Raw genomic sequence first — 14,573 nt, forward strand, 5'->3', positions numbered from 1 at the left:
AGACCCTTTCCCTTCTTTTAAATGAATTGTAAAACTTCCACCTCATTTGATCATAACACAGTCATTGTTAAAATTTTCAGGGGGCCAAAATCTCCCAAGCATTCCAGTTAGCACAGGCAAATCGTCAAAGACCACAGATTTCATCATCTCATGAACAGAGCCTTCCTGCTCAGGAGACAGAAATGTGTGTCTGAGAATATTTCACACCATCGGGACCACATACTGCAACAATCAAAGTTAGCTCTTCTGGTATTGCTGTTATGCCATCTAGGACTAATTCTCCTGTCACTTAGAAGAATGTAAATTATAACGAAATTCATAAAGCCAATAGAATTATATGCATATAAATACGTAACAAGTCAAATAATAATCAGACCCTGCTTTTCACTTCAAAGCAGCGCTTAGAAAAGCAGAAATTATAAACTAAAAATGAACTTTTTGAATTTTCAATAGGTTAAGATACTAAGAGTTAATCTACCTAATGTCCAGACATTGCCAACCCCTGGTTGGTCACTGAAGACAAAGTAATCATCACTATTTTCAACAAGTTACCTGTCATCAACACAGAGAGACGACAGAATTTGTTTTAAATCACACTGTATGCTATATTGGTGAAACTTTCTCATGTAAAAAAGTCATTAAAATTTGGGCTAGAGGAGACACTTTCCCATCTGGGAGCAGAATCTGGTTTGGTGTGACTATTCCTGTCTGTTAATTTAGCAGTATACAGTATAACTGTACATTCTTGGCATACTTACTGGGGATGCTGGCATCTCTGTAACTAGAACTACTTTGAGAGAGGGGAAAATAAAGACTGGGCAATTCACAGTGCCCTAAAAAATGATGGGCAATTTGCTGTTTTACGCATCATCTATCAACAGTGTTGAATAGTCAAAAGGGAAATAAATTTAAATATATCTCTAAGGCACAGTGCTATGATAATTGTCCCTGGTTTTCCTTTTTATTACAGCAAAAAAAATCCCAGACGCTCGTCTAATTCGCACACAATGAAGCTGAATGGAGAGCAGATCAATCCCACAGCTTCCTCGCGTGTCTGTCCACCTTGGCCAGCACAGACCGGGGCCAGAAAATATGAAGGTAAGAGAGGGAAGGTGGGGAAGCTGAGCGGTGCGGTGAATCACCGGGAGCTGCTTTGCCTGCAGCTCCCCTGCTTGGGGGAGCTGAAACAAGGGCTCTGCTACAGAGCTGCGCCTCATCTGCCTTATCTGCAGCCAGTGATGGATGGTGGGTCAAGAGGGCAGCAGACTTTGGGTGCACAACCCCTGAATACTTTATCGAAGATGGCAAGAGGCCATGTACTGCACTAACACAGCAAATACTTCCTTTTGCTGTAGAGCAGACAAATTCCTTCCTCTCTGCTGGCTGAATCTGAAGCTTTTGGTTCATGGCTCAGAGTGACTGCAAGTCCTACATTTGCAAAATATACACGTAAAAAAATCTGCATTTTTATTCCTGAGACCATTTGACTGTAAACATTCTCATAGCCCTATCTGTGCTGAAATCCTATGCAATCATAAATCTGTAATTCTGGGGATTTATGGGTTTTATAGACAATAAAAGAAGGCACGTTTCACTCATTTTAAAAAATGAAACAGCACAGTTAGAACTGAAAAAAATTTGTAAAACTCTGTAACTCATCCAAATGTTTCATACTGAAAAGACTCTTGAAGGAAAAATATACTGATGTTGAAATAAGTGAAAAGTTCCACAAAAAACAGAAATTTTGTCCCTGGCTTAAATGAAGATTAATAAAAGTATTAGGTAATGTGATATAACAAGATATTTCAATACTAGCAGTGTAACAGTATTGTTGTGCTACCCAGTGAATTATAATTTAACAAGTCATACGAGATGAGTTGGAACACCTTTATGCCATCAAAATATCTTAATGCAAAATAAACCTGAAGCAACATCTCAAATGTTCTGAAACACGATGTCTTATTGTATAAGAGTTGTCAAGGGTTTGTCCCAGTTTAGAGCAGAAGCATTGCAGAACCTTCTGCCATTTAAACATTCTTCCAAGCAGTTTTGTCTTTAGTTCGTCCTTAGCTGCTTCTCTCTTTATCCCCCTAGGTGTCTTTAAAACTTCATCTAACTGCTCCGAATTTGACAATGTAACTTAATTATCTACCGGAAGTTTCACATTTGGTTTCTAAGGCCAGCAGCAGAAAGGAATCTCCAAAGAAACCTCCAAATCAGCTGTGACCATTTCAGCATCCACACCATCTGACTACAGCATCACCAACAGAAGACAACCACTTAGCTGCCCACGGCCCCAGAAACTGAGGTAACACTGTAATTACGGAATCACTGATTAATGGCAACAACACCTAATATGGGCTCGTAACTTTCCGGTTTTGGAGACCCTGAGGAGCTGGTTCACACCAAAAGAGCTGAAGCTGGTGGTGCGGGATTTCCGGCAGCGCAGCGCCAGCAGCGAGGCAGCAAGTGGTGAGAAACCTGCACCTTCCACCTCCGGCATGTTAAAGCAGAAGAAACAAGTGGTTTCCCTCCCAAATATCTTACAGCATTTCACGCTACAGCAATGGATTTGCATAATTTCAACCAAATGATGTGCTACAAATCTCACCATAGATTTTGAAATGAAACCCTTCAGAATTGAGCAAAATAAATAGTGTTTATGCTTGGAAAACAGAAGGTCTCAGGGTGGACATACCTTATAGCCCTGTTGAACAAATTACAAGCAGGCCTGACATCTTTAATTCAACCAAGTGTAAATTACAGATTAAATCCAAGTGATTTTAACTAACAGCCATAATGTGTACTGAAAAGCTTCTAAAGCAATAAAAGCCTTTGTACACCCTCTATCACCCAGAAAGCAAATATGCACATCAGTAACTCGCCCTCTCAGTATTTTCATTCCTTTTTCAGAGTGTGAAGCTAAGACTGGCATCAAAATGTGTCGTATTTTTAATGCATTTTTGGTCTGAACTGAGACACTTGAGGAGTCACAGTGATGTCCCAGAGAAAAACATCTTGAATATAACTTCTGCTATGCCCACCTTCAGCCCATGGCCCAGCACTCTGCTCCCTTTTATTCATCCAGGTAAGGAGAAGCTGACAGGCAGGGGAGGGAAGAGATGGGGAGCCATATGGAGCTACAGTCAATTTTCGGTGTGTATTTGTGAATAGACACAAAGGAGATAAATGCTGGCATGCATAAATTCATACTTTATCGATATCTATTTTGGTACTTACTGTCAGAGTAATTTATTCATAAAATGGCTTTTAAAGACAAATGCTGTTTTAAAGAAAAACCCAAATCCTTAGGAGACACATTCCAGTCCTGACTTACTCCTTGCCACAGCAAGGCCAGGATCTTGATGGCATGAAGCAGGATGCAGGAGCTCAATCTCCAGGTTCATCTCCCAAAGCCAAAAGGGAAACCAGTGTGAATAACCAAGAACCCAAGAAGGAGTTTCTCCAGGTCATTGCCCAGACCAGGTCCCCCAGGAGAGGGGCCACTCAAGCAGTGGTAGGAAACCAGCCCAGCGCATGGAAGCACTGAGAGTGCACATTTAAGCTGCTCATGCAGAAGGCAAGCAGAGCTGATGGTTTTGCATGCAGTATCTTGTAATGACAAAGGCTATCAACATTACATGGATTCACAAGTTTTTCACTGGACCTACAAATGTTCGGTTTCACTTCCCAGAGTTATTCAAATTATCCAGCCCTCATGGGTCTGCGAACCTGAGCTGCAAGTCTCAATGCGGAAGGGGATTTATTAAAAGACTGCTGGTGCATCTGACCGTGACAAAATACTAAAACAAAGAAGTAATGAATGCATTGCACATTTCTGAACCCCAGGTTATGTCTGACCTGGATCCAGTGGACACGTTTGATTTCTACTGACTCCTCTATCACAGACTGTTCTCTCCCCAAACTGTGATCTAAGGCTACCACACAACACACACAGGAGGACAGCAGAGCAGAAGTATTTGTGAGAGTCATTTATTCCATTATTCAGAAATCAAAAATTAAAAGAGCCACTTCAAACGCTAACAGAAGGCAAAAACTAATCACTTCCTTCCAGAGGAGGGCAAAAGACCTTATTTTCAAGTATTGATCAGAACATGGGCCACTGCAGAAAACTTCTGGACTCTGTTCATGGCTCTTAAATAGCTCTGTACCTGGACTCTGCCAAATGGTTTGAATTTTCTAAGCTTTTTCAAAATAGTAATAAAAATACATACCCACCTCACAGAATAGAGGCTTCATCAACGTTTCTAACTCCCTCTCAGCTTCTTAAGTAGACAGTCCTGCAAAAGCACAAAGGACCATTATTTAGATCTGATTTCCTTTAAAAAATTTTAATCCTATCTATTTCTTGGGCTTTTTTTGCCAGGTGGGAACGAATGTGGATAAAAAAATCAGCGTTTCTGCCTGGAAGCCAGTGTCAGGCTGTGGCCTCATACATACATATGCATCATATTCGTCCATCTTCCTCAATACCACCAGTCTACGAACAGGTCAGTAGGACACAAGCCAAACAATGCACATCTAAATCTGAATGCAGAACAAACAAAAAAATGGCTATTTTTAAGACCAAAACTCTTTCCTAGGAACCTCATTTCTTCCCGGTCACAAGTCCGGGTGTGACATGTAAGAAACAGCTTTCTGAGGCCCTGCGGTGTCTTCTGAATCACTGCCATTACCTGAGAAAACCCCAGGAAGTGGTTTGGATGAGAAGCTGGACTTGACTTGCGTAGGTATCAGCTGATGTCAGGGTATACCCAGCACAAAGCCCTAACAATGTGGGCATTGTGAAACCAGGAATAACCTTCTCTTATCTCCTGCAATTTGAGAAATCATTTCTAACGCGGTGACTACAGAGCTTAGGAACAAGTCAAACAGTTAATTATTCACTGCACGCTTCATAATTAATCTCCATTTCAGGCCAAATCTTTATATGCCCGTAATAACACGAAGATCTCCAGTGAAGGAAACAACAGCATGAGCTTTTGGACCTCCTTCTGCAAAGCAATTCGTTTTTCCATAAACAGTTACTATTAAGCAAGGACAAAGCAACAAACCAGACAGCCATCTGTGTAAACCAATTTAAAAGGATGGTGATCTCATAAAATTTTTCAAACTAATGTTCTCCAATTAACTTCTGCCACCCCGTGCTGCCCCAGCCGAGGCCGGGTCCAAGCAGGTCCTCGGGTGAGCGCAGTGCTTCCTCTTTTGGGAAAGCTGGTACTTTAAAGCCACAGCAATTTCAAACCTGTGAAAAGAGCATGTCAATGAAAATACCTCAGCATATATGGAAGCAGGGCAACCTAACCAGCAGCCCATGCATGCCAGAGGGTGTTGCCACAAAGGTCTGCACTACGTTTGCCAGTTGAGCTTCCTTGAGGTATGAGGTCAAGCGAGGAGAAAGGTTCAGGCCACTGACGGTAACATAGTCCCTGCTAAAGTGAGTTCTGTCTTATGACTCGGAGAGAAGCCAGCACAAGCACTGATGGCAACCACGTTAGAAAACAAGACAAACCTGAGAGCCTTAGAGCAAAGCTCACAAAGCCACACATAGCACAGCCATCCTGTATGTACCCAAGATGGCCACAGCATCCTCAGAGCATTCTGCCTCTTTTGACTTGCATCTAATTAAGCCTCAGACAAAACATGCAAAATAAAATACGAAATAGAACACCTGCTAACAGGTGCAAGTAATAAACACCTATGGCCATGTCTTGCACCAGGTCACTTGCAGAACTGCCTTTTATTCCATCTGCTGAAGTCAGCCAGAGCTGCACAAGGGCTGAGAACAGGGTGCATCGGGAAGATGTTGGTGATACCAGACCATTGGAAGCACAGCAGAAAGAAGTTCACAAACTTGTTTACAAAGTCACGTGGACAACCCACACACATTTCAATATCAAATAAGGTAACCAAAAGAAATGTATATTCTCTTCACAGAACAACGTAACAGTATATTAACTTTATTTAAGTGGTGGAAGGAAGCATTTGCTTCTCCATTATATTAAGATGATGTTTCTAATCCATGTAGTGCCAACATGGTAAAAATTACCTTCCCAAAAGCCAAGGCTTGTTACGTTGATACTTTTTCCCTTTAGCCTGCATTTTCAAATACTCATTACTTTCCTGTTCCCCTTCTGCAATGCCTGATATTTGTGTGCCTGATAGTTGTGTTTGCTTTAAAATAATGGCTGTGAGGCAAAGGTAACTTGCCCTTCTGACCCGATGCGTAATTGTACAAGTGTTTGTGCAGTAATAACCCATCATACACATAAAGTGACATTTCTCTAATTGGCATTTGCTGAACACAAGGGCACCCTCTGCAAACATGGTGGCTTTTTTATTGGCAACCTCTTTAATTATCTCACTCTTCCTAACACAGAACGTCCTTTCTGTCATTACGGAAGAACAAACCACTCCTCACCACAGCCACAGTAATACTATATATTTCGTATTACATGTAAGTGAACACTATTACAGATTAACTTTAAAAGATGAAGTAGTGTTAACAGCTGCCCTGGGAATCTGTTACAGAAAAGAGAACAATTCTGACCTTTGAGTCCATGTGGCAGCACCTTTTCGATAACACTTCAGAACAAAAGTTCAAACTGTGCCTCATTTCAGTTTGTCACATTTTGTTGCATGTAAAAATGAGGAAAGAAATTCAAGGGAAGCCAGGCTGATGCTGCTTTCCTTTGCCCGTAGTCCTGCTGTGTCAACTGATGCTGGCACACACAGCATATTTCTCTGGTTCCTTTCGTTTTGTCTTTCCTTGGCCACTGCTTTGAGTTCCTACCCAGCCATCTCCAACAGCTCTCCTGTTGGCTGCCATGTCACGTAAAAACTCAAAAATGGCTTAGAAAACATTTAAATCTGCACTATCTTGGCAAGCAGTTAATCCTTGAAGCAAACGTTACTTACACAAGAGAGTGCCCGCGCCTCCTAGCCCACCGTGTCGTGCCTCATCTTGTGAGGCTGGGAGGAATGCACAATGCTTTGTAACATACCTCTGACTTTCCATTTCTACTATGTAAGCATCTTGTTATCAATTTTTATAGGGAGGGAAAATAGGAAAGGAAATTCCTGGAAGAGATTACAATTGTCAAACAAGCTTCTGATATCTTTTAAACAGCTGAAGCATTAATTTTTTGGCGGCGCTGTCAAAAGTCTATGAGGGCTTCCTGGCTGCAGTGGAAGTAATAGTACATTTAGTTCAACTACAAGCTGTACTTTTTAAAAAATCCATACCAAAACAGACTCATTATTCATTTTTCTGTAATACGGGTTTTTTCCCTGCAGTTTCAATAATATTTTTTGTAAGAACTTGCAGTCTCAAGAACCAATGGCAACTTAGAGCTAATGCTTTAATAAACTCCTGTTTATATTATAGGCAAACAGGAACAAACAAAATAAAGCTACAAATGACATTTTTATAGGAAGTCAAGAAAAAGATTCATGTGTCTGAATATTTTAGTTACAGTATGGTAGGCATGATTATTATTTATTGTAAAGCCAAAGTGTAGCTTTAAAGAACTGGAGGAAGGCTACTCTGGGAATAGAGCATGGATATGACTTGTGACCCTGAAGAGTGGCTAGATATAAATACCACACAATTTTAATGCAAAACTCCCATCAAGTATTCTGGGAATTTTACAATGGAGCAATGGCAAGATGTGGCCATGAAAAATCTTTCTGGAGTCTTCAAAATACCACCATGTTGTATTTCTGCAAATGCCTCCCTTTGTGGTAAAAAGTGCCAAAAAGTTTCAGGAAGAAGGTTTGTAGTGAGACATGCAAGAAAATTATCTTTTTTAAAAGTGATGATAGAATCCCAGAAATTAGATCAAAAAGGAAATGGCAAAAGTCTATTAGATCATCTCATACCCAAATAAGAAAAGCCTATGTAATATATTTTACAGTGTTTTGTCCAGGTCAATTTTGAGCGACTCAAACTAACCATCTCTTCTGGTTTCCATCAGGAGAACAGACCTTTGCTGTAATAATTTTCTTCCTGGTAGTTAACCTAATGCTCCTTTACTCTTTTTGCTCCATTTTACTCCTTTATATCTCTTTGAGACTGCTGTTCCCTTCTAGGTGATCTTGGCTTTGATCCTTTTACCACTGTGATACCTAATTTAAGAGAAATCAAGTTAAAAAATGCTAAACTAAAAAGAACAACTGATCTGATTTGAAGCCTTGCTCCCTCCGCAACCAGCAGCAAAGTTCCAGTGAAACTGAACTCCTGGTCAAAAGTCAAGACTGTGAAAAAGGAACCACCATTCGCATGGAAAGACAGGCTGTATTTCATCAGCATGTGGCCTGGAGCTTCATGGAGGATGGAAAGCAAAGCAACCCCAAAGGTTCCTATTCTCTTTACTCATTGTGATGCTCTATGATTTGGTTATGCTAAAAAATTTGGTTAGTATCACTTCTCCCTGTACATTAGTGAAAGAACATTTACAGATTTTTACATCTCGTAGTTGTCATAACTTCATTTCTTTCTCATTCCCAAATTAAAGACTTCTGGGTTAGGATTTCTGGCTGGCCTTTATATATGGAAATGGAATTTCCTGGAGGAGGAGAAGGAGTTTCACACTGCGCATTAATATCCTAACTCCCAAGAAAGGGACAACAAGTGTCAGGAACTCATGGACTGACTTAGTGTGATCAGCAGGACTAGAGAAGTGATTGTGCCACTGTATGTGGCACTGGTGAGGCCCCACCTTTAACACTGTGTTTAGATTTGGGCCCCTCATCATAAGAAAGACATTGAGGTACTAGAGAGAGTGCAGAGGAGGCGACGAAACTGGTGAGGGGTCTGGAGCACAAGTCTGACGAGGAGCGGCTGAAGGAACCGGGGCTGTTTAGCCTGGAGAAAAGGAGGCTGAGGGGAGACCTTATCACTGTCTACAGCTACCTGAAAGGAGGTTGTAGCATGGAGGCTGTTGGTCTTTTCTTCCAAGTAGCAAGTGATAGGACAAGAGGAAATGGCCTCAAGTTGCACCGGGGAGGTTTAGATTGGATATCAGGAAAAAAATTCTTCACAGAAAGGGTTGTCACGCGTTGGAACAGGCTGCTCAGGGAGGTGGTGGAGGTGCTTAAAAGTTGTTTAGATTAGGTTCTTAGGGACATGGTTTGGTGTTAGGTTAATGGCTGAACTTGATGATTCTGAGGGTGTCTTCCAACCGAAATGATTCTATGATTCTCTGACTTTGTCTCTCCTCTGTCCCAAAGCAAAGACAGTCACAAGAAGCATGCAGAGCAATCACATTTCAGAAACACATATTAACTTCACTGCTTAAAAGTATAAATAATTGTACAAGAAGGAAAGCTGCAGAGAGTCTGACCTTGAGCATGCTGGAATAAGTCTGTGTAACGAAATGACTACCTGATAAGGAATTTCTTTTTTTTTTTTAACTTAATTGCTATTATTTCTAATGAGCAGGGTATCAACTGGCAATCGTGCTTGAGAAAAAGAAAGCCTGGATGAGTTTCTGTAAAACTGCTCAAAGCTAAAGGCCTGTCTGCAAAGGGATAAAGTCATGACATGAAACTACAGACACTTGGCAAACTCCTCATCAATCTTGAATTAGTGCCTTGTACTGCACTCATGTTATTTGCTATTGCAGTATCATGTAAATCCTTCACAATGGTGATATTTTTGAAGTACTGCTGTACTGCCTGGTGTCCTGACATTATCAAGGCTCCTGGGGATGCCAGTGAGTGGCATTTCTTTCTCGCCTCCTTTACACTAAGTTTCCAAGCCAATCCCAACACCCTGCGAAGGGCCAGAATCTGCCTCATAAAGATTTAACCTGGCTCAGAAGGGAGTTTCCTCCTTTGCTGTCTCTTTGGGGTACGAGGACGCTTTACCTAGGATAACCCTGTCGCTTACTCGTTCCTGTCTCAGGATTCATGCACCGCTCTGCATCTGCAAAGAGGCGGCTGTGGGGAGAGCTGGTGGCTGTGAGCAGATGGACAGGGACTCTGTGCTGATTCACTTGTTGAGCTGTTTGACGTCCTGCAGGAAAAATGCTCACTTTGTGGTGTTAAAGAGAAATACTGCCAAGAGCAAAAATCCCTGCAGGAATCACTGCACTCTGTATATACAGGAAACAAAACAGAAGATGAAGAAAAGACTTTGCCACAGTTCACAGGAGTTGCTACTGGGCCACTAATAGGAAGGAGGTACCTTCCCATCTGCCACAATACACAGGCTGCACCTGCAGGATCTTCCTTCTCTCTTCTTCCCCATGTGCAAACAAATGGGTGGATTCCTTTCAAACTGACTTAATGCCAGGGTAACATTTACAAATCTATTAACTTACTGACAGCCTGGTCCTGGATCTCCAACAGTCTGATGGAAGCTGCTAGATGCCTGCAGGAAAGACTGAGCAAAGGTTTCAGGACCAAGGTCACCAGGCACAGAGCGTGCCAAAAGAGCTGAAGCGTTATCTGACTCCATTCATTCACATCATTGTACACAATAAAATCAACAAGATGAAAGGCTCTTCATTTATCTTATCAGTTGGATTAAAAACAGTAAATACTGCAAAAATGAAACACCAATAGCTTTTTTTCAAACTTTATAACTTTTCTTTATGGTATATTTTCCTTATACTATGTCACTGCATTGCTTTTCTTCCTGTTCACTCTTTATTACTACACTTACTACAAACATCAACATTGTTTATGGGTAACTCCTTATGTTTCCCTACAGCTAAATAACGTGTAAATGAGGTGATGGCTACCCCATATGTCCTCCACAACACCTGGAGAAACATAACACAAAACAAACCAATGAAACAGTTCAAGCCCCTCCTCATACAAGCTGACGAAAATTGGAGTTTCCTAGTATCTAGGAACTGGTTCAACAGTTTCAAGGGGACTTTATGGAAACACAAAGATCACCTTGAGAGAACAAGTATTTATTACTATAAGAAGATGATTTTGAACTACAGAATCACAGAATCACAGAATGTTAGGGATTGGAAGGGACCTCGAAAGATCATCTAGTCCAATCACCCTGCTGGAGCAGGAACACTTAGATGAGGTTACACAGGAAGGTGTCCAGGTGGGTTTTGAATGTCTCCAGAGAAGCAGACTCCACAACCTCCCTGGGCAGCCTGTTCCAGTGTTCTGTCACCCTCACTGAGAATAAATTTCTTCTCAAATTTAAGTGTAATCTCTTGTGTTCCAGTTTGAACCCATTACCCCTTGTCCTGTCATTGGGTGTCATTAAGAAGAGCCTGGCTCCATCCTCGTTACACTCACCCTTTATATATTTGTAAACATTAACAAGGTCACCCCTCAGTTTCCTCTTCTCCAAACTAAAGCGCCCCAGCTCCCTCAGCCTTTCCTCATAAGGGAGATGCTCCACTCCCTTAATCATCTTTGTTGCCCTGCACTGGACTCTCCCCAGCAGTTCCCTGTCCTTCTGGAACGGAGGGGCCCAGAACCGGACACAATATTCCAGATGTGGTCTCACCAGGGCAGAGTAGAGGGGAAGGAGAACCTCTCTTGACCTACTAACCACCCCCCCTCTAATACACCCCAGGATGCCATTGGTCTTCCTGGCCACATGGGCACAGTGCTGGCTCATGGTCATCCTGCTGTCCACCAGGACCCCCAGGTCCCTTTCCCCTACTAATACAGCCAAAAGACGCCATGTGCCCTGAAGTAGTGAAATCACTACTTTGCCTCATATTTCAGAATACTTTTACAATGTATAGCCAGCCCATAGTAGCAACATATCTCTACTTGCACTAATGATTTTGTGAATGACTGAGCAGCACTGCCTGCTCCACATTCTTCAGGCAAAAAAGGGCTGCCAGAAGGGAGGGCCATAGGCGAGGTGAGCTTTGTATTGCCCTTTCTGTTCTTCCCATCCCAGGGCACCTCTTTATTCTCAAGAGTATTTAAGCACTGATAGTACTATGTCAAAACAATACAAAACTATAAAAATACCAATTCATTTTTATGACCCTCAACAAATACCCAACATTACCACAGTTGTACAAAGCATGCAGTCATAGATTTAACAAGTAGGAAAGAAATGAGTAGTATTTAATATTTTACTTCAACTGACACATCAAAAAAAATTCAAACTGAAGCCCCTGATATTCCCGTGTCAGATTCAGTTTCCGTTTTCACCTCCCCAGTATGGTAATTACAACCCTGCGCCCACTGGGAACCAGTTGCACACCAACACGCTTCAGCAGGGGAAGGAGAGGTTTGCCGATGAAGTTACTACAAGATGCAGCAGCGGATGCTTTGACTTCCAGTGAATTTGTGGTGTTCCTTGCTCAAGACACCTAACTGTTTTAACTACCAAGATGAAATATCTGGCTAACTGTTGTCCAGGGCAACTGACAAGATACTGACAAGCTTTTAAAGGTGGCCATTGAACAGGTGAAGGCTCTTCCGGAAAAACAAGGCTTTAGCCACCACACTCATCATTCCTCAGTTCAAGCTGGGCAAGCAGAACTTTGTGTCTGCACTTAGTCACTGAAGTCAACAGGGCGTAGGCATCTGGACCCAGGCACTCACCTGGTGTGACTTCACTGCAGGGTCAGCACCTGAAATAGTTTGTTGCCAATGTGACACCTCTGTCATAGCACAGAGGGAGGTACCTACACTGCCACATGTCAGTTTGGACTTCATCCCTCTGCCTTGCAGACACCCCCAGTGCCACGCATTGGGAATCAGCAGGCAGCTTGCTAATGCTTTTTCCTAGCAAATGACAACCCTTTCTGAAATGTTTTGAAGGCCCACAAAGTCTTTCTGGAAACTTGGTGATGCTGAGCTTTCACACAAACGTCGCAAATGAAAGCTACCTTAAAATACTATCATTACCCTAAAATACAATCCCCTTAAAATGGGGAAAAGGAGGTCGGTATTAGCCAAAAATGTTAATGGGCACGATTCCTAGAAAGCTGTGGCAAATAATACATACAGCAACATCAACCAGTTAGCAAGCTTTACATTTTCTAAGCCCAGTGCCTCAGGAAAATTCACTGAATTTTAATGCAAATGACTGAACATTTGTCAAGTTTTTTTGTGCTCAACCTTTTACAGATTTTGAATTATATAACTAGTTTGTCATCAATCACAAAGTCTTACTGAAGTGACTGCAAAAAAAAATATATAGAAACAAAGGAACTTTCACAGTTCAATGAAAATCTTCTCATACCCTCCCGTCCCTTGATATTCCAAGCGTCTTTTTAATTGTCACTTCTCTTTCTACTACTTCTGTCGAATGCAATTCCTAACCAGCACTCAACTAGCAAGAGAACAGATGAGCAAACCTTCTTCAGACCCAGTGCCTGTGCTGGACCAAGCACCTGTCTGGAAGGTACAGATAACCTGTATTCCTCACAGCAAGGGCATCCACACCATGACAGCACATGCCTTGCTGCCAAAGGCAGCTTTGTGTAAGCACCGTTGTCAACCAACGCACAGACATGGGTTAACTGGCTTCTGCGGGAAGCCTGTTTTCATTCATTAACTACGACCTCTGGTCTAGGACCCGCGGAGGAGGAGGCACGCAGGCGAGTTAAAACAAAGTGCCTGTTTTCCCTCTGAAAGTTTTTGAGTCTCAAAATCCTGCACAAAACTCCATTCTGCTGTCATCTGAGTGAAAAACAATAGTAGGCACTCACATACATAAGCCCCGTGTGAGAGTTTGCAAGGCCAGCCCCTGCGGAGGGCCACCTGCCAACAGGAAGAAGTGGTGAGGAGGAATTTGGATCCAGCTGCTGTCCTCCCTCAGCCAAACAATGCCACGCGATAAACAGCATTCAGGACTTTTTTGAATCATCAATCACACCGAGAGCATCCATGCCTGTCATTTTCACTCCCTGGTTGCCAGGAGGAGGACTAAGGCTTCTGAGCTGGAGCTCACTGAGAACTGATCCCCTGTTTCCTGTCACAGCTGTATCAGAGGGACTGAGCCCAGGAGAGGTGAGAAGAACAGGGCGAGGGAAGAAGAAGAAATGACAAAATGCCTCAGCATAGGGCTGACTCAAGCTGTGAAATTCACTACAAGTAAACACTCTACAAAAATCTCGTAGCTGTCTTGCAGCCTCATTTTGCATGTCAGATTCTGACAGAAAGGTAGAGTGGAAGGAGAAAGAGGGGATAACTCAGGATCTGCAGTCCTTATTATGATGATATGTAGTGCTGAACACCAGGAAATGAACAACGATCACATGCTCAGTGGGTCACTGTGGCAGGTGTAACTCAACCTTAATACCACACAGCCTACTGCACCTTCAGATTTAGCCCAGGTAGCACCTGCATAAAGCACTCCAATAAATGCACTTGCTGTTCACAGGCAGTAACAAAAAGGGTTAAGAAAACAACCAGGCTGCAGCTGAAATTCCACAGCGCTTCCCTTCACGGAGCTGCAAACTGTGCGTCTCCCTGGGATAAAACAGACCGAGGAAGTGCCCTGAAGATCAACCAGTTAAACACACTGAAACGCCACTGCCACCGGCAGACACGTATGGCTGGAAAGCTCAGGAGACTTGGAGCATCACGGCCCGCCACTCGGC

At 42.5% G+C, this 14,573-nt stretch overlaps 1 protein-coding gene across 4 annotated transcripts in view; it reads right to left on the minus strand.

Moving 5' to 3' along the window:
* The window catches only part of HIVEP2 (HIVEP zinc finger 2), a 141,965-nt gene that overhangs the window by 73,570 nt on the left and 53,822 nt on the right, over nt 1–14,573 (minus strand). For 3 of the 4 annotated variants that reach the window (XM_080341337.1, XM_080341336.1, XM_080341339.1), the window contains exon 3: nt 4,240–4,301. The gene's annotated coding sequence lies outside the window, so the exon portion shown is untranslated. Of the gene's footprint in view, nt 1–4,235; nt 4,302–14,573 lie in introns of all 4 variants that reach the window. The other variant, XM_080341338.1, reaches the window with a different exon arrangement.

The sequence above is a fragment of the Nesoenas mayeri genome, assembly GCF_963082525.1.
Source record: "Nesoenas mayeri genome assembly, chromosome: 3".
Lineage (NCBI taxonomy): Eukaryota > Metazoa > Chordata > Aves > Columbiformes > Columbidae > Nesoenas > Nesoenas mayeri.